Below are 27,218 nucleotides of genomic sequence, written 5' to 3'. Positions count from 1 at the left end.
GACTCATATGAAGAAGGAACAGCTTTTCCAGTCCTATATTCCCACCATTCTCTCTGCAGGAAGGAATCTACATTTTGCAGATAAGGAAATTACATTATATTTCATTTAAAAAATCTATGACAGGCCAAGAAAAATTACTTTTTATAATTGCAGTCACAGAGGAAGAGTTTCTTAGCATGTGTTTTAAAAAAAAAGACATACTAGGTGCCAACACCTTTCTGACCTAAATTTGCTCCCCTGACCCAAGAAGACTGCAGAAGTCTGGACCATTACAATTTGTCGTCTATTTCCTAACTCTATCCAGATATTTTCTTCAAGAGTCTTTCTCCTTCACTTGTTCCACTGGCAATATCTTACGTTTTGTCACAGTAGCATTACCTGCAATGTGGCACAATTTCTTTAATAATGAGTGACACTGAAAGATTAGTGTCAATTATTTGTAGTCCCAGTGGTTCTTAACTTCTCTGTTTTACAAATGCTATGGACATAGCCTGATGCAGAGACAGTCCCATATGTTGAACCCAGGAGCTCTCACACTGGTTTTGGTTCAGGGCTAGAGGGAGAAACTGGGCCAAGCATCTGGACTCACCTGGTTGTGTAACATCCTTTCAGATTGCTGTGGTGGAACCCTGATCTCACAAAAGCCAGAAGTATTTCTCCCTCCATTCCAGACATCCTTACTGCCATGCTTTAAAAAAAAAAAACACTAAAACCTTTGATGAACTTAGTCCCACTGCAGAGGGTCATTTTTAGAATCTTGAGACCAGATGCATAACCTAAGGAGTCACTGTGGAGTACCAGCAGGACTGCAGAATGTGTAATGCAGCTCTCTGCCTGGTCAGAGGTGTCACACAAAATGACTTTTTATTCCCTTTTCTTTATTAGGGGTAACAACTGAGAAAAGACAAACTGTGCTGACTCAAACTTCAGCAGGTGCTCTTTGGGAGGCACTGAGCAGCTCCATACAATCAGCATCCATTTCTGGAAGTTCTTTTGCAAAACAAAGCTTATAATGGTTCCAAAAAAATGAACCATGCAACTGTCAAAAGGCAAGACCATACTCATTTTTTGAAGAAGATTTATGACAAGGACTGTCACTGTGAAGAACAAAATTAGTTAAGAGCTTCACATGGAGAGAAACAGTGATGTTGTGGTTGTTAAAGCACATGCAATTGATTATTTGGGTCTCTTGTTTTTTTTTTCTTTTATACACACACACACACACACACATATATATATATATATAAACTTTGCCACTGTTGCCTTCGCAATTTTTGGCTAAACACTTGTCTGTATATCTGCCCCACTCCGTACCTCTCTCAGTTTGAAACAGCCTTTTTTTTCAGACTTTGTTGATTCAGACTGTCAAAATCCTGGTGGCAGGCAGCAGCAGTGAGGCTGGGCTGAATGAAATGCCCTGGGTAGGAAGACATGAGCCAAGCACCTGGAGAACCACCCCAAGAACTCCTGTGCTATCCAGCACCTGCTGCATGAAGCTGCATCCTCTTGGTATTAACAAAGTCTAAATGAAGCTGCACCTAGATTCTGATGTCTTAAATCACACTGAAGAATAAGTTACTCCCTACAACCACCTCAATCTGTCAATAAAGCATATCCTTGGATTACACAAATTGTCACAGCTGCCTGGAGGCTCCACAAGAAAGTTCAATATAGCAGTGACAATAAATTCCATCTTAGGATCCAGTCCAATGATAAAAATAAAGTGTTTCCTCATGTTTGCTCTGCTTTTTTCTCCCCACCTATCCCCTCACCCCCACATATATTTTGTCCTGTGCATGAAGGAAATAGCTTTGCAGGGGAAAAAAATCCCTCCAATTAAATGTCCTGGCATATAGATTAGCCCGCTGCCTTGGAGAAAGATCAACAGTTTTGCCATTAAAGAAAATGTGTCTTTGCTCACAGTACAACGGGTGTGAAACCCTTAGTAATCAATGAAAGAAACACATTATTAACACATCTTACACGATGGAGGAAAGATTAGCTCAGGAAAAGAGATGGAAGGCAATGTCAAAGAGTTAATACAAACTTCAGTATTATAAATTGGGTTCTGGACAAATCTTAGTGCATGCCTCCTTGCTAGAGAATATCTACGTCTTGATTCAAATGCAATCTTTGTGCTGCACAACAGAGCCATGACATTACCCAGAGAAACCTCTATACTTTTCTCTCTATCTCCTTTAAATGAACAAAGCATCCATTTACAGATATTGAGTTTCAAAATGACTCAGTTTTGGCACTCAGACACAGCCTCCTGAGGGGACCAACAGCAGTACAGGGTACTTGCTTTCTGTTCTCACAAAGCTCTGTCGTTGAGAGCTCAGTCAATAAAATATTCTTTCAGGTTTTACTGTAAATAGTGATACATCATGTTTGCATCATGTTTGCTCAGCCAGGCAATCACAAAGCACTATATCACTGTATCACTGTATCACTGTATCACAAAGCACAATACTGTGTTTCAGAGAGCAACTTGAAATACACATCCCACCACTACAAAGATGCCCCTGCAGCTCTGAGTTCGAGCAGGGCAGGTGCTGCCTGGTTACCAGGTCTGTTACCTGCACAGGCAGGTAAATCCTTCACACCTCCCCATGGAATGCTCACCCAGACCAGCTGGATTTAGATAGCAAAAGAAAGCAGGACTGCATTATTCTCTACAAGATTTTGGGAACCATGAAGTTTTACACTCAAGTATTCTTGTGGAGTGTATTCCTCTGTTACAAAAGTGCTTAACAATTCACACCTTTCAAAAAAAATCTAAATGTAGACTGCAATATTGAAAGTAAGATGTTAGCAACAAAAACAGAAAATGGAAAAATAAAAAAACAAAACAAAAAATACGCAGCTCTGTGTTTCTCCACAGGAGCATCAAGGAGGTATAAAATAATTTTACAAAATTCATCTGCACTAACAAGTGTAGTAAGAGCTGTTCTTTGTACATTGCAATGTCAAAGAGTGATGCCAAAGTGAAAAACTTTGCTTTGAATGTGAATATGGCTCCAGGAATGTAATTTGTTCCCCATATAGTCTTTTGAAGTGGCTCAGTTTCTTTTTTAGCTGTATACAGTCTTTCTGGACTGAAAAAAGAGACTATAAATACAGGTATTATTTTGATAGTGTCTCTGCATATATCCCCTACAGGCAGAGAGGGGATGGAGTGGAAAAATTAGGAACTATACAGCTACTGTTATTTTCTCTGGAAGGGTGATTTGGAAAGCAAAAGGAATTGGCTTTTCCTTTAGGAACAGCCACAAAACTTAGCCAGTGTGGGTGAGAGGCTGGAAAATAGAAGTAAATTACTTTTCTTCCAACAAATTAAGGAAATAAAGTAAGTTCCTTCCTTGGAGCAATCACATTTATACAAATTGATGCCTAGAGACACAGCCTAGCCCTGCAGAAACAAAGCTCACAGTAATGAGTCTGATTGCCTGTCCAAGGGGAGTTCTCCTGGGTTGATGTGACAAAGACAACATTCATGTGGGCTACCACAGAAGAACTCATACAACAATTACCCTGAATTCGTGCTTAGTGATTCCCACAACAGAAGACAGGAAGGGGACAACTCCTTGACTTTGGACAAGAAAATTACTTTGGTCCTGCAGGCAGGGTTTATGTCTGAAACAATAATTTCATTAAGACCCAAGATCCATTTTGTGAATCACAGTTACCTCTTCACTGATCACCAAGGCCTGAAAAATCTCAGTTAAGGGCAATGTCCTCATTTATCAACTCTGGTTATCACAACGAGACTGAAGTTCCAGACTACTGCCCTGAGTTGTCCAGCCCTGGATAACTAAAAGACTGTTTCCTTTAGAATTCTTTCTATAGAGGAAAGGATCTCAGCAACTCCACTGCATGCACAATGATTTTATTGCTTAGGTGAGAGACTGGGGAGTTGCCTGGTCTGATGCAAACTGTGTAAGTAACTTGGAGAAAGTCAGTCTCAGTTTATACATAGGCTCTCAGTTGGACAGTGTGAGATCTGAAATTATCACTTTAAAAGCCATAGATTAAGAGATGGATTCACCATTGAGATGAAGATCTGCAGAGAGGGAGATGTCAGAGCTCCTACACCTTTCAGATATTGAAGGGCACACAGATCCAGTATTGCCAGTCCCATAATTTGGGTGATTAAATGATAGCTCTAAGTTTATGCTTTGCTACTGACTATTGATCATTCATCATTGCCTTGTCAATGGCTACTGATCACCCTCCTTATCCTTATGACATAAAACTGTAACATGAAGAACAAAGCAGCTGATGTCAGAACAAGCTCCACAAATAGGCACAAGTGCTCACACAGCCATCTCCCACAACATATTCTGATTCAGCCTACTTGCCTTCTACCATTTCCTACTAGAAACCATTCCTACCAAAATTATGCTCGTTGTGATATACACATCTGGTATACATTAATCTTTCATTTAGGTTTTCCACTAACCGTGTTAGAGGGTGTAACCATTTATATTACTTTCATATTTCTTCTCTTCCTCTGCTTATTACACAACTTCTATGTTTGGTAATAAGAATCTGTCCTCCCAACAGCTTGTCTTCCAAATTTCCTACATATGTCCATATAAAATACTAATCAAAACAATGGTTGACCAAGCAAAATGGAAAAATAACTTTTAAAAATCCCACAAAAATCCCAGAACTGGAGCCCCAGTAGGCTTTATTTTGTAATAGCAAACATGCTAGAAGTGCAACACCAGTCCATGGTGTGGCTTTACAATACCCCCAGCAAGACAAATGGAATGCTCTTTTCTTGTCCTTTTCAAGAAAAGTACTAGCAAGAAAAGAATGAGGAAATAATTAGTCACCTCACTGAAGACCAAAACTTACTGTTTGATGAAGCTGAAGAAACATGAGTACTTTTTTAGTTTCATCCATCAATCTGTCTATAAATATACAGTGCAGTAGTTGAACTTGCTTTCAGTTCATAGGCCAAAACATTATGAAAAAACTATCAGACACAAATTGAAGTAAATGACAAACTTTACTTTGTAATATACATCAAACATTTTTCATATTTTATCTGGAAAACAATCACCACCCTTTTGGCTTTTTTAAAGACACTTTTTTCCAAGTTGTTTATGCTCTGAACATCAGTCTTGGCTCCCTCATAACACTGAAGTCTCAAAAGATGTGTTCACCATCATACTGCACATTGCTGCAGTGATTTTTATCTGGCTATTACTGATCAATGGAAGACTCCTAACAACAGAGGGCTTTGCATAGAAGATCACCCAAAGAGCCCATGCAGTACTATGCAATTACCTTTCAAGATTCTCTAGAGAGAATCAGCCCAAGAGGTACTATCAGAGCTTTCCAGGAGCCCAGAATAATTTAACGTTAACCATGTTTATTAGAAAAGGCTGTCATCCTGTTTATCAATTACTGTGAAATTACTGGAATCTGTGGTACGTAAGACTAAAAGAACTCATCTGCAAAATTCAAAATACAGGCAACATAATTCCTGGTAACAGAAATTAACACAAAAGTCAACCATATAGTAGCTTATTTCTTTCATTTTTCTGACCCTGCGTAATCCAGCTAATGGTCCTCTAGATATACACTGCTAAAGACCCATTTTTTACAGAAATACCTATATTCTTAAACTGTTTTCACAGAAAAAGATCTAGAATTGAGGATCTCACTTCCCTTTACTCTGCTACTCTTTGAAAGAGCCACAATCTCACTTCCAACCTCTTCCCTCCTACTTCTTTCAAGATTTCTTCATCCTTACTTGACTTGAGAATAGATTTTGATCATTCCCAGGCACCAGTTCTTGTCATCAGCATGGTCAGGTTTGATTTTCACTTTCTCAGAGAGAAGCCTCAGCTCAAGGGAGTTTCAGTGTGTGGCAGATCCCTATAAAGACAATTTGTGACATTGCCCATTGAGGGGCAAAATGCTGACATATGAATCCCAGGTCAACATGACTGGTACATTACTGCCTCACATTTGAGGATAGACCCAAGTGTGCTGGAGTGATAATGTTTAAAAAGGAATTGTCAAAAATGCATCCCATGTACTCAAAGCTAATCCACTCCTCCACACTCTCCTGTTGCATACAGCTTCTTTTTTTCCCTGTATCCACCACCCTGTGGACCTCAGGACCAGCTCCAATGACCATGGTAGAAGATACAAACATGGGTCATGCAACTCCTGTCACAGAAACCAGTCCCAAACATCAAATTTACCAGGGCTGACACAGGGTAACAGCTCCCTTACTTGCACCTGAACATCATACTTAAGTCATTACCAAGGATTTGAATGCAGCACTATGTAAAAGTAGAGGTAATTTCCTCACAACTACTGGAGAATACCACACACTTAGGGACAATTCTCCTTCTGCTCAGGTGCTTTCTGGGCTTCATGTTTGGGTGAGACTTTCCTCTTTATCTACTAACTTGACATCCCTCTGCTGCTGTATCACTCCCCTAAAATATGGGGTCAGGTTCTGTCGTCCAAAGTTCTCCAGGGTACCAGCAAACTGTAAGACAAGGAATAGTAAATCCTGCCTAAAATTTATAGGTATTTTAATGTAGAAACCAAAGAGCACTTCACTTTTCAGGACACCAGCAGAATATCCATTCTTTAGTCCTATGGGCTGTTTAATCATCACTGACTCCATGTGAGCCTTTTAACAAAGGAGGGGATGTACCCGAAGATTTCAGAGTTCAACCTGCCAAAGACATGAAGTTGTAGTGGCTTTTATTGTAGCAGGATCACTGAGTAATACCACCCAAGGGAAAACTCCAGGCAAGTTCTCATCTGTTTGCCATTATAAATTATGCCGACCCTTCAGCTGGACTTAGTAATTTTCCCTGTGGAGACACACCAAAGTTGTACAACTTTTCAGCAAGTCATTCTGGGGAAAAGCCCAATAGAAACCTGCCAGTGTTTTGGCAGAATTTAAGAGCTAATGTCCAGGGAAACAATCCAGAAAGCCAGCTTTCCAAAGGATATTTAACCTTGGGGACACTTAAAAAATGTATCAGCGTTCCAAAACTATTTCCTTGACACCTGTGCAGACATCCACTGCAGTTTGGAAAGTTTTATACTCTGCTTACACTCCACCAAGCTCCAGAGCCCAGGCAGCTGCGTGCCTACAGGTCAGAGAGCTCCCTAAAGAGACATTTCTTCATTGTTTTAATTGTCCAGCAAAGGAGGTTCTGATTTGCAAACAACTAAACCTCAGCCAAGTGTTGGTACGATGAGATCGAGAAGGAAATACATAGGTGCTAATACATCCTCTTCATCTGTTTGGTTCTAGGTTTTGTAAGTACATCTCTCACTTTCTTTTCCTTAAACTAACAGGTATATTAAATGAATCCCTGGACCTAAGGGATGTATTTATCATTGCACAACTGTATAAAGGAAAAGCAAGTGACATGAAAAATGTTGTTATGCAGGAGAACCTGGGTTCATCTTTTGATTTACACTGAGTAAGTCAAGGCTGCTTAAGACAGAAGCTTAGTTTGGAACAAGTTTTGTCACTGCTAGCCCTGAGGTTCCATCTAAAATACATCTAACTGCCCCCTTTTCAGTGAGTCTACACTCTGTTATCAGCTTCCTCATTTACCATCTTTAGAAGGGGGTCATTTGGTGCTTTGAATTAAAAATTTACTGATACTGCATTGCTAGTGTGCAGATCTCAAAAATACCATAGACTGGCAGTATTAAAAATCAGACAGCATCCAAAAGAAGTTTCTATTAGTATTAGGAAACTATTGTAGGCTTAGCTATCTGGGTCTATGCCCCTTCCTTATGACCAGCTAACTAATCCTCACTCTTCTGTACTCCTGCTGCCTTTGAGCTTGTATCACATTTTTACTGCTCTTGCAAACCAGGTGCTGCTAAAACTTATGTATATTTTTTTTTAATTATTTTAAGTATACTGTGTATTTCACACAGGGACAACTATTTCCAGAATTCTTAGTGAAATTAAATACATGTTGACCCATTTTTTTAAAAAAAAAAAGTGGTTGGTGGTAAGTAGGACTTGTTCAAATGAAGTAGTTTCAATCTATTCAATAGATTTCCCTCTGTGATGTGAATAATTGCCAGTCAATAATGGTATTTGGAGAAAAAAAAAACAGTCCCTTAATTTAGGGATTTTTAAAGTTGATTCTCTTGATTTTTCTTGGGTTTCACTTCATTACAGTTATTTTCATAGCATATATGTACTCATGTTTATGTTTCTTGAAATATCCCTTTAAAACTTGATTTTATAATTTAATTGACATTTATTTTGGCAATAACCTTATTTCTTATGAGCCTCCTTTGGCACGTGCTCTGTGCTACTTACACATTAATGATTAACAAGGCACATTTAACCAAACCCTTGCTGCTATAGTAGGATCAGTTGCTATGAAATCTGCAGAAGTCTTTACTCAGAGCTAACAAAAGTTGAAGCCAAAACAGACTGACTGACCATGATATGCTGGAACATGAAGCAATAAGTAATTTAAAATTATTTCATATGAATTTCATATGATAAGATATAACAACATGTAGAAACTAAAAGTTGTTAGTTTTCTGATTTTACTTCCTGATACAGTTAAGAAAAATCCGAGATAATATAGGAAATACTTTCCATTCACCTAATTTCAACAGTTTTTAAATACCTAGTAGGTAAAGACAGAATGCTCAGATAAAATATTACATAAGAAAAAAACCACTCTGAACTATCTATAAAAATCCTTGTTTCTATTGCTAATATCAGCATAATGATGACTAAAAAGCTTAAATTAAATTTTACAAAGGAATATCAAAAGCAGACAAATTTGAATCTCTTTTAGGCAGATGCAGCCATGGCCATAAGCTGTCTGGAAAGTACCAAGATTCAAATATTGTTGTGTATTCAAAAGTCTGTAAAGTTTTATGCATCTCTGAGACACTATCATCAGTGACTGCACACAGGCCCTTACTGGGTAGTTTCCTTTCACCTATTTACAGTGATCTGATTTATCATCCAAGCTTTTTCCACAAACACGAGGTTAAATCAAAAGTGTTAATGGCACCTTTCAGTGCTACTAACTGCAAACCTCTTTTATAATAACATTTAAAGCATTAAAAAGAAATCTATCCTTACTTACAAGGCAAAGCAGAAAAGGAAGGTCATTCATTACACCCCATTCACTATTTTCTGTTTCATTCTGTAAATATTATAGTGCTACTGAAAAAAAAATATAATGTCTGAGGCTCTCAGATCTTCCTTCAGAGTTTTAATCATTTGCTTCCCAAGAAGAGGTTTAACAAATACCACTCTGTTCTGTCAATATTTGTATGCAGCACCACATAGGGCAAGCAGCCAAAATTGCATGGTTTAAAGAGCCAAGGGTGGAAAACTGACACCCTAACAAACACACTCCCACTTTGTCACTTTTAAGGTGGTGGTAAAAGTGTCATCTTTGCTCCTGACTGCAGTTTCAGAAAGGTCTTTGTTTGATTGCTTTCCTTCTACAGAAATGCATTATTTAATAATCTTCCTTCACCAAACTTCGGGGATTTGTTTCATGCCTGAACGTTTCTTATGCAATTATAAGCCTTTTGCTCTCCACCATCTGCACTTTAAATGTATTTTAATTGGCTGGAATTTAGAAGGAATCCATTTGGCATTCATTTACATTTGAAGCACGCCCCTAGCAGCTGAAACAGGCCCCAGAAGCAGCCCGATTACTTCATCAAAAGAAACTGCTTGAATACCATTGACTCCTACATAACTGCAGTGAACTCCATTATACAGGTGTGGTGATGTAATTAATAATTATCTGCTAAATTTTTGCTTATACTAGGAGCAGAATGAATTGCCAACTGCTAGACTTACAGAGCAGCCCGCAGGGTTACAGCACCCAGCATTTGTTCTAAAACATTGCTGTGTTTCCTTCTGCTGCTTCTCTACCTGATCTAAACAATGAGGGGCTCTAACACTGCTGTTCTTGTCTCTTTACTTGCAGCACATTAAGAATGTTACCAGCTGGAATTTTGTATATAACACTACTTTTAAAGATTCTGAGGTGACAGGTATTCAAGGATCAAAGTATAAACTAAGTTTAGTACATTGCATTAGGAATGGCTCAGTTTTCCATTTCTCTTTATTTTTGGGTTCTGAATGTGTATTGGAAGCCAACTTTGCTGAGCCTTAATTTAATATACTAAGTTCATCCTGCTCTGCAGTTTGTAATGCAGAGGTTTAAGAGCTGACAGCAGTAGGGAGAGTTACCAACAGCTGCTCAGAAAAAAAAAAAAAAAAAAAAAAAAAAAAAAAAAAAAAAAAAAAAAAAAGAGAAGACATTAAGCCACAAGACTTCACAGTGTAAAGAGCAATATTTAGAATGAATGTAGCAACATTAACAAGTAAGATTTAAAAACAGAGAGACATTTCAAGTGATGCTGATTGAACGCGTGGTATCTGTAAAACCCAGAGCTCTGCAATCCATGAAAGCTCCTGTGAAATTTTAACTGCTGGAGAGTTCACTTATCATCAGTGTACCATGGAGGATGAAGGAGCAAAAGAAAAGGGATTATTCTCTAGCTGAAGTACAATGAGAACTGTTTTCTACATTTAAAAGGTGAATAGTTATTGAAGTGAAGTTATGACAATACTTACCGCCTACAGAGAAAAGCAGCATTTCAAGTGCATTGTATGAAAAAGAGAAGGATTAATGCCACAGAGAGACCATTATACTATAGAAGAGCTGCATATTTTAATAATTTTACTCCATGCAACTCTGGAAATTTCCATAGTTAGCTGCCTTATACTCCTAAGAAACGGAAACCCCCAGTGTACTGAGTCCTCAAGGGAACCAAAGCAGATGATAAATTATGAGGAGCCCAATCTTTTATCTTTTAACTACCTTATGACAGCTCACCAAGAGAGCCAAAGCACTTCCCAGACTGTTTGCATTGTTGTGGTAACTCAGTGTATCACACTCATTTCATGTACAAATCCACTCATGATATACAGAAATATTCTTCCTTTAGAAAGCAAAATGCCTATGACCAAGCTGGGACAAAAACCCAGCTCCTCCATGCCTTCTCCTCCACCACATGCATTTCTAATTCTCCTGCATTGAGACACTTGTGGCTGCAACCTTGATCAGAGCTGACTCTCATTAACAGCGGAAAAGCACAGGGAAGCATCTTAGATCTTTGAAAGCCAAAGGAAACAGAAGCGGAGGCTTAAATCCAGACTCCTTTCACCTTCATCCAAGCAGAAACATAAGATTAGGAAGCTGCTCACCTTTATCTCATGTGTACACTACCAAAACAGAAGACATAAGTCCCACAGAGTTCAGAAGGTGATATGGAGAGGAGAAGAAGAGAAGAATTGCAGAACTACTCATGATCTCAGCTGTAAATGAAAAGAAAATCCTGGAGGATCATTACAAGCCAGCAAAATATACCATATTTGAAACCTTATTCACAGATCATTAAAAACTTTACACTTTTGCTGCATGACTTGATGTATTTACTTACAACATAAAGGGCCTTCCTGATACAAGTGCTACAGAGTAAATACCCAGGGAAGGATCAGCATGATCCATGTGGGGGATGAAGATGAATTCTAGGCAGGAGGGCAAACAGCAGCATGTGTAGCAGCCTTCTCCTGTCCTCCTCCCTCTGGCAAGAAGCAAGCTTTGGGAAGGGAAAGGTCAGTGTTCTATTCATGTTGTCACCCTGGGAATCCCCTGGGTTGTCATGGGCTGCGTGACGACAGCCGTGAAGCCTTGATGTGCCATTGACTGTTATAGGACATAGAAGACAATTGGCCATTATTTAGCTTCAATATCTATCTTCACAATTATTTAAATGTGAGACACTGGCAAATGTTTCCAAAGAAACAGTACTGGTGTGATTTTTCAAAAGAGGGGGACTGATTTATTTTCAAGCCTCATGTGAGATTCAAGTCACAGCCACATTAAGCCTTCAGAAACGCTGTACACTAAAATGATTTTCTGGTAACAGTTCTGCAAGAAAACCCTTGTATTGACAAAACCTAAGTGTATGAAATGTTTACTATTAAGGCATTTAACAGCCCTGAGCAGAGTGAAAAGGAAAAGCATTAGTCTGAAATTTCAGAAACTATTAAAGAATGAAGACACAGAGAAATATGGGTGCTATCAAAGGAAAAATAACCAGCCCTTCAAAAGCAGAGACATCAATCATTAAAGCATACTTCCACATGCCTAATGGCAATTCTTTCCTGCCTTTCTTCCCTAAGTGCTGCTGGCATTCAGCTGGACAAGTAGGAAAAACCAAAAATATTACAGTATTAGACAGAAGCAAGATGAACTGTGGCAAAGGAGGAACCCCATAGTGAAAGAAAAGCTGGTTTTCTCTTACTCTAATGCTGTGCATCAGTGAACCAGTTTCCAGCCTAACAGAACCATCTTCAGGAGATGCACAAGGCTGTCACCTATACCTGGTTAAAAATGAAGGAAGTGAGGGGGATGAGAATGCAAGTGTGTACAATGTAATAAAATCAAGAGCCCAGCTGACTGCTAGTGAAATATATCAAAAAAGAAAGGAAGAATGATGTCTCTGAAGAGGAAACTAGGAAGAATATGTCATCCAGCCTGCATGCCAGAAACCAGGAAGCAGAAGTATTTAAATAAAGCTTATTTTAGGCTTTAAAAACTAGATGGGGAACACTGACCACCCAATTACTTTGCTTTAATCTGGATATTGCCCATGTGAAACACTGTGAAGGCAAGTGATTGGGTGATCAGATTCTCCCTGGTCTTCACTGAGTCTGGCAGGCAGAAGGAAAGCAGCTTTTGTGCTCAAAAAAGTGAGATTACCTCTATGCATTTTATTTCACTTTCTGCCTTCTCATCTTCCTTTTATACATACAAGATTTCCAGATCTGGCCAGGCAAGTGCAGGATTACAACAAACTTAAGCTTCACTGGCCCATAACACCTTCCTAAGCATGATTCAAGATGTGTCAGAGCACACACACAACTCCACCATACTATGGAAAGAATGTATATTTATGAAAATGCATATTTATGAAATACATTTTCTCTTAATCTTTTGAAATCCATCTCTGCATCCCTTGCTCCCTTCCTTGAAGGAACTACATCCAATTCAGTCCCACATAAATATAGGGTAGATCTTCATGAAGACCACAGGAAAAAAAGAAAAAAATGAAACTCACAGAATGGATGCCAGGTCCTTGGCACAATTATACTCCACTATACCACTCTTGCTGCATTGCACTGCTTACTCATTCTCCCAGTGGAAACAGGGCTCAACAAAAGCAAGAAGCCCTGTTACTAATATGTCCTATGCTTCTGAAGAGCAAAGCTGAGGCTCATAAAGAAAAGAATGGATAAAAAAGTTATCTGATAATATTTTTTTTTGGGTGGTAGTGATGATTACAAGCCCTTGAAACTTTGTGGTAATGGAATGGATGAGGAAGACAATCACCTTCTTTGTGCATTAGCACCTCACCTTGAAAGCAACAGCAAGGGATATGGGGATGGAAGAAACAATCCACTCCTCTTCAGTAAGCAGACCCTGAGAAATGCTTCTGTGTCATCAGTCTACTTGAAGCTCAAATATCATCTCTCTGTACCTACTTTGAAGGAACAGAATCTCTGATACCTGAACAGGGAACACGTTATGGAAATACCAGGAGCTGTGATGACAGACACCCTCTGACAGGGCAATTCTCTAAAGCTAAGATGGATCCATTGCTGGTCTTTATCTGCTCCACACACTCTTGTGACCAGGTATTTGCAACACTATTACATTCATATGCAGACCCCAACAGTGCTAAATATGGAAAAGATTTTTCAAAAAATAAAAATTAGTTTATATCCAAGGCTCACTGCATATCCTCAACAAATCTAGCTGGCCCAAAGTCCTACTACACATCATCAGACCCACATGGAAGCTTATTGTAATGTCAGCATCTATGGGCTCCTTACCATCACCTCTTGGTTTTTTTCCCTGCATAGTATTATCACTTTCTGCTTTCCTCATATCACTTGAGAAGGGAAAAAATATTTTAAAGATGAGTTTCCGTTCAGAACTGCTGGAATCATTTGCCTTGCAAATTGCTGCTGTCAGAGATGGCAGGAATCTGCTCATGCAGAGGAGAATAGAACCAAAGAAAAACTTCAGACCATTCCCTTGCAAGGGCATAGTCTGAGAGTTCAACTTTTCAAGGCAAAAAAGTATGTGCAGAAGACACCAAAGGCTGTGGGATAATGCAACTGACTACTAAACAGGTCTGGACAACATAACTGACTGGAGGGCAAAAGTAAACATAGGTGGAGCAAAAACAATCTAAATTATGCATCCTGCGTGGACGCACCTTCACCTTCAGGGGAGTCAGTCTGCTACCTGGAGAGAGGCATCATCTTCAAGTGAACAATATTTACTTTGATGCATTAAGACAAATGTTATTTTCAGTTGCTGTGTGCAGGCTTACCTCAAAACCAAGTAGATTCACATGTCAAGCTGTGACAACTTGAAATATAAAAGAATATAGAAAAGCTACATAGAAAGGATTGTAGATCAATGTGTCACTCCTCCCTTGTAGGAGGAGCAACATGCAACACTACATGTGACACAACAATGTAGATATTTTAAAATATTTAAACATCTGCTGCTATTCTAGGACTTCTCACTGAGAATTAAGTTACAGAGGTTGGAGGAGACAGAGAAGTTCATGGCTGTTTGTTCTTATTACCTTTATCAGCTTGAATTTCTACTAAAAGAACAGTTAGGTTGACAAAGACTAATGGATACTTAGCACAGGAGATTAAGGATCTCTAGAAAAACTGAATATTTTGTTTATGCACATTCCTATTGATGTCTTGGTCAAAAGCTCATATTAAATAATGCCTAAAAGTTCTAGGACATAATTTAAAATAAATATTACGAACTGTGACATTCTCATTAGCTTAATTAAGATAACTAGCAAAGATTGGTTTCGGGTTTTTTTAAGTTAAACTATGTGTTGGAACAGCACAGAAAGGTAAGGCACAGTGTTACCAATGACAATGGTAAAATACTGATTTTTTGTGAAATAAGGGGTCTGATTCAGGACAGCAACCATACCAGCAGACCATCAGGATCACCAGTGTTGTGGAATTTCTATATGAACAGAGAATTCTACTTGTTCAAAAGAAAGTTCCAGATCATACTTTAATCACTCAGATTGTCACCACCACTTTGCTATTATTATAGCAATGAACATCCTGAAAATCTTGTTTCACATATTCTTTTAATAATAGCACTTGGAAGATAATGCAGTATTAGAGGATTCAGCATCTAAACCTTCCCAGAAGGCAGACAAATAGCAAATGTCATACTCTCATAATCCATTTAGGTACTGTATAGATGGGACATAATTAAAGTAAGACTTAATTAAAGCTTTTCTTCTCCAGAGACAGACAGGTAAAACATAACTTACTGCATTCTTGAGTACAAAAGAGTTTAAAATTGTACTCACAGTCACATAACTGTAGACTCTCAGTACAGCAAAGGAAAAATACAGTAACAGTTGAGATGCATCTGTTCCCATTTCAGTCTGAACTGATTTCTAACCCCTGAAACAAAGCAGTGAGGAGGATCTATTCTGCTTAACAGAGAAAACTTGGCTGCTGTGACACACTCAAAGATTGTACAGGTGATCCCTTCTGCTTGTGTTAAATTGTGCTGCTTTCTATGGTGCACCACAAAAATCCACCTGGGTGGAACCAGCCACTTCAAAGTGTGTCCCTGGGCAAGTTACTTAACTTTCTGGGTTAACAACTAGATGTCTTTATGGCAGTACTCACCACTTACTATCTGTAGGGAGAGAAAGTACATCCAAAAAGGGAGGGTCAGACACCACAAGACTGAACACTGCATAAACTTGGTGTTGATCACTTTGTGTTTAGTGAGATCTCTGAGGCAATGGCTGGCTTCATTATCCAATATGATGCATGGGGGGGAAGACTAAAAAAAACCCTAAAAACAAAACAACAAAAAACCAAGCAGTACGTGCTGAAGTCCAGACTTTAATACGAAGCCACATATTGGATCTCAGTCCCACTGCTACTTGAAGCACTGATTCAGGGTTGTATAGGAATCTTTGTGCTTCTGATCTGTGGCTTCATCTCTTAAAGGTATTTGGAAACAACACTTCTCTGAAAAGCCTTGTCCATAAAGCTACCAGAAGCAACCTAACACTCTGTTTTCTAAAGAGCAGCTAAAGGTAAGGTCTGTTGAAGAAAGGTAACACCAGTCAGTATTTTCTGTGTACAGGCAAGTATCAAACACCATGACTCCTACCAGAAAGACCCTCACAACTGTGATGCATTTGTGCTTCATGCACAAGTCCTGCTTAAAGGATAAATTTCCAGCTATGTGCCTAGATGAAACCCTGTGAGGGGTCAACAGAGCCTCCCTCCCCCTCCCCCTCCCCCTCCTGTAGAACTTCCCCTCCATTGCAGGTGCCTGTGGAAAGGGCAATTTACTTGCTCAGGGTCCTGGCCCAACCTGGCCATGTAAAACTGTCTACCGGCTACGGGTCTCGCCATAGGAATATAACCTAGGATGGGAATATAACCTGGAGTACATTAATATTGAGTGGTGATTATTTTACATCCACTTCAGGGCTGCTAATTATTCCTTTGGACTAAATAAGGGCCTAGAAAAGGTGGAAATATTTTTGAAAGCAAGCTTGTCTGTGTTAAATTATGAACATAAGCAGTGAAGTTACAGGTGGCTTTAGGCTTGGCTGCAAAGGTCTGAATGGCTTTAGGGGGAATTGCATGAACATGAGGGATTGGACCTCTGTGCAAAGGTCTTCTGGTCTCAGCAGCTGCTGGAGTGGTTCTGGGTTTGGGTTTCAGGGTGATGCAGAGGCAAAACACAGCTTGGAGAGGCAGAGCTGGGCCAGGAATCACAGCCATGAGGTGGAAATAAGAGAACTGACACCTGCCAGACAGCCCCAGTACTGTCATTGTCTGTTCTTTCAGTTCCTTGCTCTGCAGAATGGATGAATAACCTTTCCTCAAATTACTGTGGTGGCAAAAGGGAAGGAATTTATCTATGAAAATCTCTTCTGGGAGCAGTTACGGGAGCTGAACATTGTATCATTTCATAAGAAATACAATTCTTTAAAAAAATCTATTTTAGTCACAATACTGTACTAAATTTTCCTGAGCTTAGGGGATATTTTAGCCGATTTTTTTTTTTCATTTATAGAGACATGGGAAAGACAGTGAAACAAAGAGTTACAGCATGATTACTAAAAGAGTCCAAATTTTCTAAGGTCATAAAAATAAACCAGGACACAGAGCTCTGTATATTATCTGTAAGATCTTCCAGTTGCTTCAATCTTCTTCCAAAGGCCAATGAAGCTTTCTGAACACATCAAAGAATGATACAGTCAGTCCTCCTGCACCAAGTAATTAAGTAGTTAAATTCTGAAAAAACTGAGAGCACTGTAGGATGGTGGTATTTACAGTAACTCAGATTAGTGGACATGAGCATATATAAACACTCTAACCAGAACAAGAGCACTTTGGACAATGAACCAGCAAATGACAGGAAGAGTTGACAAAAAGAGATGAGAATAAACCAGCCTTATTCTTGAAAGAAGTGGCAAGTCCAGCATTTCAATTTGCCAGATCAGATATTCAGCCTTAAGGAGGTTTTTTTTTCCCTTTTTCACATCACTCCTGCATTTTTGAGGCCCTTACATGCTATGATATGGGAAGCTGAGTATTCTGGTCTGGTTTTATTTCCAAGATGACAAGAAGTATTCACCAGATGCAATGAGACTTGTGCCAGGACAGTTTTTGCCCTGTGTCTTCTTGACCACACAGCCCACAGACATTTTACAGATGGGTTTTATCTAAGTTCAAAGTATCACAAGGGATTTCTTAAAACATCTCCTGATGACAAAGCACTTCTAACCATATTCATAGTGCAGGACTGAGAAAGAGCTGGATATCAACAGGAATAAATGAGGGATTTTTTTATAGTTGAAGTTCCCAAAGCCTCAGCAGTGATGCTCTGTGTCAATGCATCCTCTAGCTACTTAAGTCAGTATCATGAGGTCACATTAACCCTCTTCACTTGCAACAGAGATGCAAACACTCTGTGTTCTACAAATTGTTGCTTAGATCAGCTTTCTACTCCAGGAATTCCTGTTCAAGGCTCTTGTGTCAATATACACTGGCAGTGCATCATGTCCTGAGTACTTTTAGAAGAGCACTTTGCTTTTAAATACATTGCTCCATTGTGGACTTAAATCTAAATAAAGTGCATGACTAAGACAATTTTCTTCCTTGCATGACAAACCAAGGTTGCTTTTACTCTGATCCCTCAACAGAACTCTTCCATTTGTATTTAGACAAATGTTTTTATGTTTAACAAGGAGAAGGATGATTCACCTGAATTATAGACACACGTCTGCAATAATTGTTTGCAAGGATGCTTGGATGCTCAACACACCCACAGGACAGCTTGCAAAATAATCCACAGGAATGTCTGCTGGGAAAAAAAAGCAGCCATAAACACACTAAGATGAAGCTCTGACTGGGATTTAGTCAGTTAAAGCAAACACTTTTGCATTGAGCAATTACAGTCACAATTAAAAGGTGTTTACGCTACATGCGTATGGTTCACATAAAAGAAGTTCTTAGCTGTCAGGTCAGTAAGTGCACTCTTAACAATTGCAAGCAGGATGGCCAGATAAAGAGCCAGAGCCCAGGCTGGCCTTGTATCATGCCTGAAGATTGATTGAGGCAGAGCAATTGCAATAACAAGCATTTCAATCATGCCCCAGGCCTCGCTAAGAAAGCGCTTTTAAAAGGCAACAATAGAGACACTGCTGCTGACACAGGGAAACTCCAGTGTGTATCATCTGGATCTCCCAGATGCTTGGCTCTGCACTCATGATGGATTGACTTGTCTATACCAGGAGAGCACGTGGGGAGCATTTCATTGTTCTCTCCTCTGCCACTATCCTGCCACTTACTCCCCACAGTAATTGGCCACTGGGCTGCAGAGGGCCCTGATAGCAGCACATTGCTTCTTTCCTGAACTATCATTGCTATCTTCTGGTTATTACTTCCAAAAAAAATTTTTTTACAAGTTCTGCCTTTTGTTGCACAGAAAGCAGATAAAAATGAAGACCCATATGATGAGCCTTAATAACCCTAGCAGATATAACATATTTGATATTCTATTTTTATTCTACAGTAATGTTGCAATTAAAAGGAAAGCTTTGCCACCTCCTTTTTCCCAATTAAAGATCTCCAGATGGAAGTTGACTGGGCTTGCCAGATAGCATGCAAAAGAATAAATAAAAAAGCTATAATGAAATGTAAAGGAAATTTATCTTGATATTTTCAACAAGTCAGGTTTTGGGAGAAAAGAGTTACACTCCCCCAGGAAAACAGCAATACTGTTTGTCCACAGCACTAAAGCAGTTGCGCAGTATGAATTGCAGCAGTTTTTTATATGGAAAAGGTACACATTGGATGGAAAATATAAGAAGAAGGATAGATTTATTTGGCTAATGATCAGAGAAATACCAGGACTGCAAATCCCTGTACAAATGATGCCACAGTTTTGCAGCACAGGAGCTATATTGGTCTTTGAGATCTCCAGCTTGTCTGAGTTTTTTCCATTCTGTGTTGTGGGATGGATTCTCTTTGCCACAGAGCTGCTGCCATAATTCCTATTTATTGTGACTGTACAAGAAGAAAACACTTGATATTTGTGGGATTCAGTGTCATTTCATGTAAGAAAAAGATGCAGAAAAGCTGACCAACCTAGAAGATGGTAACATGGATTTTTGAGGGGAGAGGGGAGAAAAAGCAATGTTTCACAGAAAAGGATGTTGGAGCATTGTAGCAGAAAACAGTGACCTGAGTGGAAACTGGACCTCTGATAGATAAACAAGAGGGAGAATGGGTTCCCCAGAGCTGCATGATGAAGAGTTTTGCTCCTTCTGCTCTACCACCTACTCATGTCATCTCCTAGGGCAGAAAGCAGACTCTGGGATCTTTTAATCTGTGGCTTAATAATTGTAAGCGAAGAGTGTACAATTTGTAAAGTTTCAGGCCAAGTTTAGTCATATTTCCCCAGCACATAAAATCCACCTACCCCTCTGGCAAGAAAATGAACGATTTAAGAATCAAGAACAAACTTGTACTACTGGAGGACACACATTGCATTTTTAAGCTCAGACGCTTAGAAGCTTTCACTACAAAGCAGTTAATGATGGGCCAAAACCCCAAAGGTTTTTCTTCTCCTTTACCAGCTGTCAGCCTCAGCTGCAGATAAAACAGGATTCTGATTTAAGCTTTGTAGATAAATCCAGCAAAGCAGACAAAGTTTAGACCATCCCCACAAGCTGCAGTAAATACCTAACACACAAGACCCTGGTGCTTCTCTGTGTGCCTTTATGTTTTCTTCTGGTTTACAAATAGCAAAACCACCAAATTTATATTTCTGGGTCTGGGAAATTTAGTCGTCTCCATAAACCTGTGAACGTGGCTCAAGTCAAAGACTTGAAAGGAGCTGTGGCAAACTGAGACAAGAATTAAGTGTTGCAGTTCATGTCTGATGGATGTAAAGCAGCCCCAAGTGTACAGGGGGGTGCCACTGGGGACTTGTCCAGTAAATGGGTTGGTATTGTTTCCATCTACTGACTTCATTACCTACTTGATTTCAAAAAACATGCTGTACAGCCCTGTAAGAAAAATGCTTGAATTCAGACTGACAGAGTTTGTAAAATCACTGGAAACAATGATTTTTTAACAAAAAGCAGAAGTAGGAAACTATAATTCCTCAACTCATGAAGTTTGCTCCAAAACCAAGATGATAAAATTAATCCCCAGCTATTTTATGGGTCTCTACATAAAGTATGAGAACTGATTTACTGATTAGTACTAAGGGAGCATACAAAAGAAAACCACTTCTCAGAAGAAAATGAAGGGTTTCAGACAATGAAAAGTGTATCAGTCAGACAATTCTCTGAAATAAGTGTTGTTCATCCTAATATCCTTTCCTGACCTCGTTTCATTTGAGTTGGAAAAATCTGATAAAACTAGGTATATTTTTATACAAACTAAGAAGCAAAAAAATTATTTGATTGAAGTATTACTTAAGCCTGGATATGTAGTAATTTTTTTAAAATGTGAATTAGGATAAAAGACATTTTTTTCATTTTGCACACACCAGATCTATAAAGGAAATATAACATAGTTTTAGGTGTCCACTCAAACCCCAGAATACTTTTTAAATCTACATGAATGCTCATGTTCCTTATATTTAAAGAAGAAACATTAAAAAAAAAAAAAAAGAAAAAAAAAAAAAAAAAAAAAGACAGGATACTAAGTGATTAAAACCACAGTAGAGCCCATCAAACTAACTTAACAACCAGCTGTGAAAAGAGTCAGATTCTAGATCAAATGGACTGTAACATATTTACAAAAGAAAGCAAGGAACATAACCTTCAACTTTCCCTTAGGCCTCATAAAACAGATTCAGCTGTGATTTAAGAGACCTGAGGCAGGAAGGTATCACAAAACATTGCAGACTCATTTGGTGAAAACAAAACAAAACAAATTTAGTTACTTAAAACATCATAGACCGGATAATTTGCAGTTAATTATATACCTTTAATCCTCTCTTGTCACATTCCAAAAAATGTAAAAATATGTTACTATATTGATGTGATTCCATGCAAAATATTCTTATGGACAAATATAAATAAAAATTAAGAAGTACTCTTTGCAGGTCAGTGAGACTTAAGCAACAGCAACCAAACAGGAGGAAGTCCTGGTCCAGCTTCCTGCCAGTGAAATGGAGTTCAGACCTGCACCAAAACCCTGACCTTCCCCACCAGATTTTTTCTTAGTATAGTCTGAAAACCTGAGGTTAAACTAGAGGGACCTTGAAAATTCACTTAATGATCATCTAACCATTTTGCCATAATATTCACTACCTCCCTAGTGCTTCAGATGTACACAAAAACCCTTGACCCAAGGCACCAGGAGGTGATGCTACACTCCAGAAAGCATTAAAATCTGCAGGCTGCAGTCAGGATTCACTGCAGGAAAGCCTGGCAGCCTCTGCTTAAAAGTAAAAAACACTGCTTGTCTTCACATCTCATCATGGAGTTCCATTTCAGGTGGATGCTTTGTAGTCTTGTTTCAGTTTATGTTCACCCAATATCACCTGCTCCATTTCTTCTTCACCTATATGTGTTTGCAGCAGACATGCTACCCACAGAATCCTCACTCTTGCCCTCAGTTTATGACACCAACACAAGCCTTCTGGTAAACCTGTGGTATAGATTCAGTCAGATCCCTAATCAGAGGAAATATGGCCCAGGAGATGTCTTCATATTTAGTGAAGAGGAAAAAAGAAACCGAAAAGCACAAAAAGTCAGTCAGGTGCCCTATGAATCACGGTGTGGTTTAAAGTCTGAATTCCTTAATAATAATGATGTTGCTGACACACGTTGTTTGTATTTGCCTTCAGATCTCTCTGTGTTAAGAATGAATAATTCCACTTGGAAAATATTTACATTATTTATTCTTATTTCACAGGCATAGATAGTGTCTTCTTTAAGGGGGAAGAACAGTCATGAAATTACTCAGACTGCAGCCACTTTTACTGTGCTGCCTTGGGATATCCCACAACCTATACACACACAAGGGCTATGTCTCCAACCTCAGTTATCTCCACTAGGAAGAATCAAAGCTGCCCTGGCCTCGTTTGGACACTACACTGCATTATTCCACTCAGACAAAAACTTCAGAAGCTCCCAGAACTGTGAGGGTTTTCAAAACCTCTCCAGTGTGGCCTCAAACGACACTTCAGATGCATGCATGCAACATTTACAGGATGAATTATCAGGTCAGGCAAAGAACTCTGCCACATTTCATTAAAACCACAGGTTTTCCTGTACTAATCCTAAATTCAGACTATGCAGACGTTGTAGTTTGGAGACAGAGGGAATGTAATGCACTGTGAAGTGGGTGGAAGGGATTAATGCTCTCTTCTGGAAAGATGGTTTGTGGAGAATGAAAAGAATAACTCAGGGCTATTCTCTGAGACAATAGGACCATGGTGACTCTGAACTCAGAACTACAAAGACAACAAAACTCAGGAAAAAGCTGACCTGGACATCAGTCATTAATAATTCAACTGTCCTCTTCCAGGAACAGTTAAGTTTGGAATCCAAAATCAAGTTCTCAGCCTAACTTTCACACCCAGTAGGAAAACCATCTGAGAAAGCAGGACAATGAAAGTAAAACAGAAGGATCCTTACAGAACACTATTCCTACTAATTATTGTCTGTAATTACCACTAAATAATTAATACCTAATCACACTTTTTATACAACAGTTTTCATCTGTACTAAAGAGTTGTAAATTACATAGTAATGATAAGATTAGAAAGCCATTTACTGATGCTTTTGTTTTTCAAAGCATCAAAGATGCTTTTGTTTTTACTTTGCATGATTTTTAAAGATCCTCAGCTTGTGTTTGTGTTAGGTTTAACAGTTAAAATGTAAATGGTCTACCACAGCTTCAAAGCTGCCAATTACATTTGAATATATCCTTCTGAAAACAATGATGTTGCCTCTACAAAAAATCCTACTCTAAAAGAATTATTGACTTGCTGTTTGCTATAAAAAGGCTGCCTAGTACAGGCAGAAACAAGCTCTATTAAAAAGTTGTGAAGTCATTGTTGACTAACATAAGAAGTGGAATGGAAGGGAACTTCCCTCTGAAGAAAACAAGGAGCAAAGACAATGCAAAGTGCTGCTGTGCACCAAGATCAAAAGATTTCCCAAAGTTATCAAAGCAGCTAATAGGCAAACCTCTCCACCAGGATGATAAGCAGAATGTGCCTGTGTCTATAACACTCATTCAAAGCAGAACCAAAAGGAATATATTAAAACATTACTCACATCATGTGTTTTCCTTCACAGCTGTATCCAATACTGGAAATCCCAGGAATTCTGCAGATGTCTCCCATAAATTTCTAGCAGAAGATAAACAACTGCTGGAGCAGAAACAAACCCAAATGGATAAGTATCTCAGGTTGAAAATACCCGAAGGACTTGCATCCATTCACTATCTTTTTGGGCTCTTTGACCACGGGAAACAGTGGTGAAACACAGTGTAAATCAAAGCCATTTAACAGACCCACAATTAAGATATCCCCTAATCTCTAAAAACTCTGGCTCCTAAACTCAGCCCGTGCCCTGTTTGCTTTGCATGACTGAAGGAGAAAATCCAAACATGATACATTACTTCCCCTTTTGAACTTGCACTTTCAAACCTTTCCAGCAGCCTGTGCAGGATGCACCCAAGAAACTAATGAGATGGCTACATATGGCCTTTGGATGTTGCAGCCATTGTGAGCCCCACGAGCCCCACTGCCTGCTGTATAGCATTTGCTGATGACATCTGTCTCTTCAGGGGACAATCCACCCCAGCAGCACCTACAGGCAGCACAGCCACTTGTCTCTCTTGTGACCAGGGACAAAAGGCTAAGCTGGCACTATTCATGCAGCTCAGTGACAGATTGTGGGACACAGCGTGGCTCCTTCCACTGTCTTCTGCCCAAAGCATCCTGCTAAATGGAGAGGGTCAGAAGTCTCTTCCAAAAAGCTTTTCTCATTTCAAAATTATGAGTGGACAAATGGTGCAAAAGGCTGGTAAAAGATTTTGTCAGTGTTGCTACCCACCATCTATCCTAGTTTTTCCTAGGATCATTTTGCAGATGGAACCAGCTGGCAGTGGTGTGTGCCCTGTATCACAGACAGTCTAATACCTTGCTACCTGGCAGGCTGGGTATTTGTTGACTTATTTGATGACTTACAAATCACACCATCATATTGTGCTAATTTTCACATGTTTCTAGGCCTGCTTTTGAAAAATGGTCATCATTTCCAAGAGTGAGAAGTCCACAGTGCCCTTATGTGAACCAAAGCTAATAAAGTACAGATCTGGTTCTCTAGATCTCTAACAGTTTGCTCAAGAGATGGATATATTTAGTAAATCTAGAAAGCACTGCTTCCAAGAAAGGTGACAGCAGGCAGATGCTAGTCATATCCCCTTATTTTTTCCCTGAGACACACAAAGATTAACTTTACCTGTACCATGAAATAATTTATGAACCCTTGTTTCTCTGCCTTGAAAAAAAGCTATTTATTTTTTCCAGGGCAAAAAACACAAAGACATGTCTGAATGCTGCCACAGGCATCTTAACTTTAGATGTCTTTAAAATCTTCATTGAAAACCTTGGCAAACCTCCCCTTTTCCCTCCAAAAAATCAACTAACAACAGCAAATATTTCTGCTGGCAAGAACTTTTCTGCTCTATAATATTTTTCCCCATTAGGAACCTCCTTCCCCAAAGGCCTGGTAAAAAGGGTTTGAGTGAACTCCATGAATATTGTGAAGTGGAGGCTGCACTTTGCCTTGAGGCCATAAGGGACCATTAGATCATCTCATCTAACACCTGCATTTAAAAATAAAACAAAAGAAAACAAAAACACAAAACTAAAAAAAAGAAATACAAAAAAAAAAAAAAAAAAAAAAAAAAAAAAAAAAAAACCACAAAAAACCAAACAAACAAAAACAACCAAGACAGTGAAAAAAAACCCAGAATTTCACCCACTGGATTGTGTATACAGTCAGCAAAAACTGCTCAGTTAGCAAATATCTTCCATTCCTCCACCCTTGATTGTCAAGAAATGGAGATTTTGTTCAGCAGTTCCCATATATTTATGTCTATGGAAAAACTATATTATACATTTCAAATAATACTTCCTTGTAAAGATCTACTCCTGTTCTGATACTCGTGTCTGTGTTTGTATTTCTCAGATGTCTTTCTCTGAACACAGATTCAGCATTTCTTGGGGATGTATTTGAATGTTAGGTGACTGTTATTGTGAAATATTGAATGTATTTAGAGCCAAATTGTTATTCAGTTCATAGTATGCCTATCAGTGACTGTACCATGCTGAATGTATGACATGGACATAGATTCTAATGGCAATGAGCCCAAGACTGAATTTGGAAACTGATCTTGCTGATGAACTACACTGATTCACCCTCTTCATTAAAGTAAAAGGACTTTACCTGTTAGAGCTTCTGCATGTAGTTTCTATGCTAGACAGTTAATATACCTGCATATGCAAGATCCTGAATTTTCAATTACACTCAAAAAAAGTCTGAAAGTAAATACAAAACCAGAAATAAAATGTTTGACTATAGTTCTGTTTAAAAGTTATAAAAAAATTTGAATTTCTAATCAATGCTAACTGTATCCGTATTAAAAACCATGGCACTGGCTCTATGTTAATATCTTACATATTTAACATTATAACACATTACTGAACAGCTTGCTAGCAGTTTACATTTATCATTCACTACACAATTTTTGCCTACCCTCACTTGCTGGAACATTTCCCATTTGGAGAAAAAAATCCAGACTGGAGTTATTTGTCCATGATATAGTTTAGGTCTCTATTTATCAGCATATGATTATTTTGGCTCTGGATTTGTATAGCTATGTTGTTTTCCTGCAGTATAAAGAAGAGAAAACATTTATGCCTTTTTGAGTCAAAGTGTAACGATGACACAAAATGACATCCATTGTCCTCATAAAAAGAGAGAAGATAATGAGGTTGAGAGTAAATGGAGAAGCAGAAGTTTAACCAGGAATAAATCCAACAAAAATGGAGGAATGTGGGCCTTTGAAACGGTAGGTATTGTGCCACAGATTTCCAAGTCAGCACAATTAATGCTTGTGTTTGGGTATACACGTGACATTATACTGCACCACTGTCCAACTGGGGTTACTGGGAAGTGTCATGCTCCCCGGTAGCTGTTTGCAGGATTGGCCTTCACATGCTCATATCTGACACCTGATAAACAGCTTTAGTATAGAAAATCAGTTGTGTCTGCTGTGAGTGTTTTCACTAAGAGAATTAGATGATAACATAATTTGAAAAAAAAATCTTCCCAAATTACATTCTCACCTGAACAATAGACCCACTCGCTGTTCTTTCCTCTGTGTGTACAAGAGTTGGAAGGATTTCAAAGCAATCATTGCCAGGGCTCCTAAATTTGCATCCTTGCCTATCCAAAGATAATGAAGTGCTTTGCAAACTGTGGCTCTTAATCACTGGGGGAAGTAC

The 27,218-nt window shown here is 38.8% G+C and overlaps 1 protein-coding gene across 1 annotated transcript in view; it reads right to left on the bottom strand.

Moving 5' to 3' along the window:
• NCKAP5 (NCK associated protein 5) overlaps nucleotides 1-27,218 on the bottom strand; it is a 432,579-nt gene that overhangs the window by 361,529 nt on the left and 43,832 nt on the right. Inside the window, exon 2 of the mRNA XM_071746512.1 lies at nucleotides 23,977-24,068. The gene's annotated coding sequence lies outside the window, so the exon portion shown is untranslated. The remainder of the gene's footprint in view (nucleotides 1-23,976; nucleotides 24,069-27,218) is intronic.

Source organism: Heliangelus exortis, chromosome 6, assembly GCF_036169615.1.
Source record: "Heliangelus exortis chromosome 6, bHelExo1.hap1, whole genome shotgun sequence".
NCBI lineage: Eukaryota > Metazoa > Chordata > Aves > Apodiformes > Trochilidae > Heliangelus > Heliangelus exortis.
Note: the sequence above shows the minus strand (reverse complement) of the source record. Positions and strands in the feature narration are given on the sequence as shown.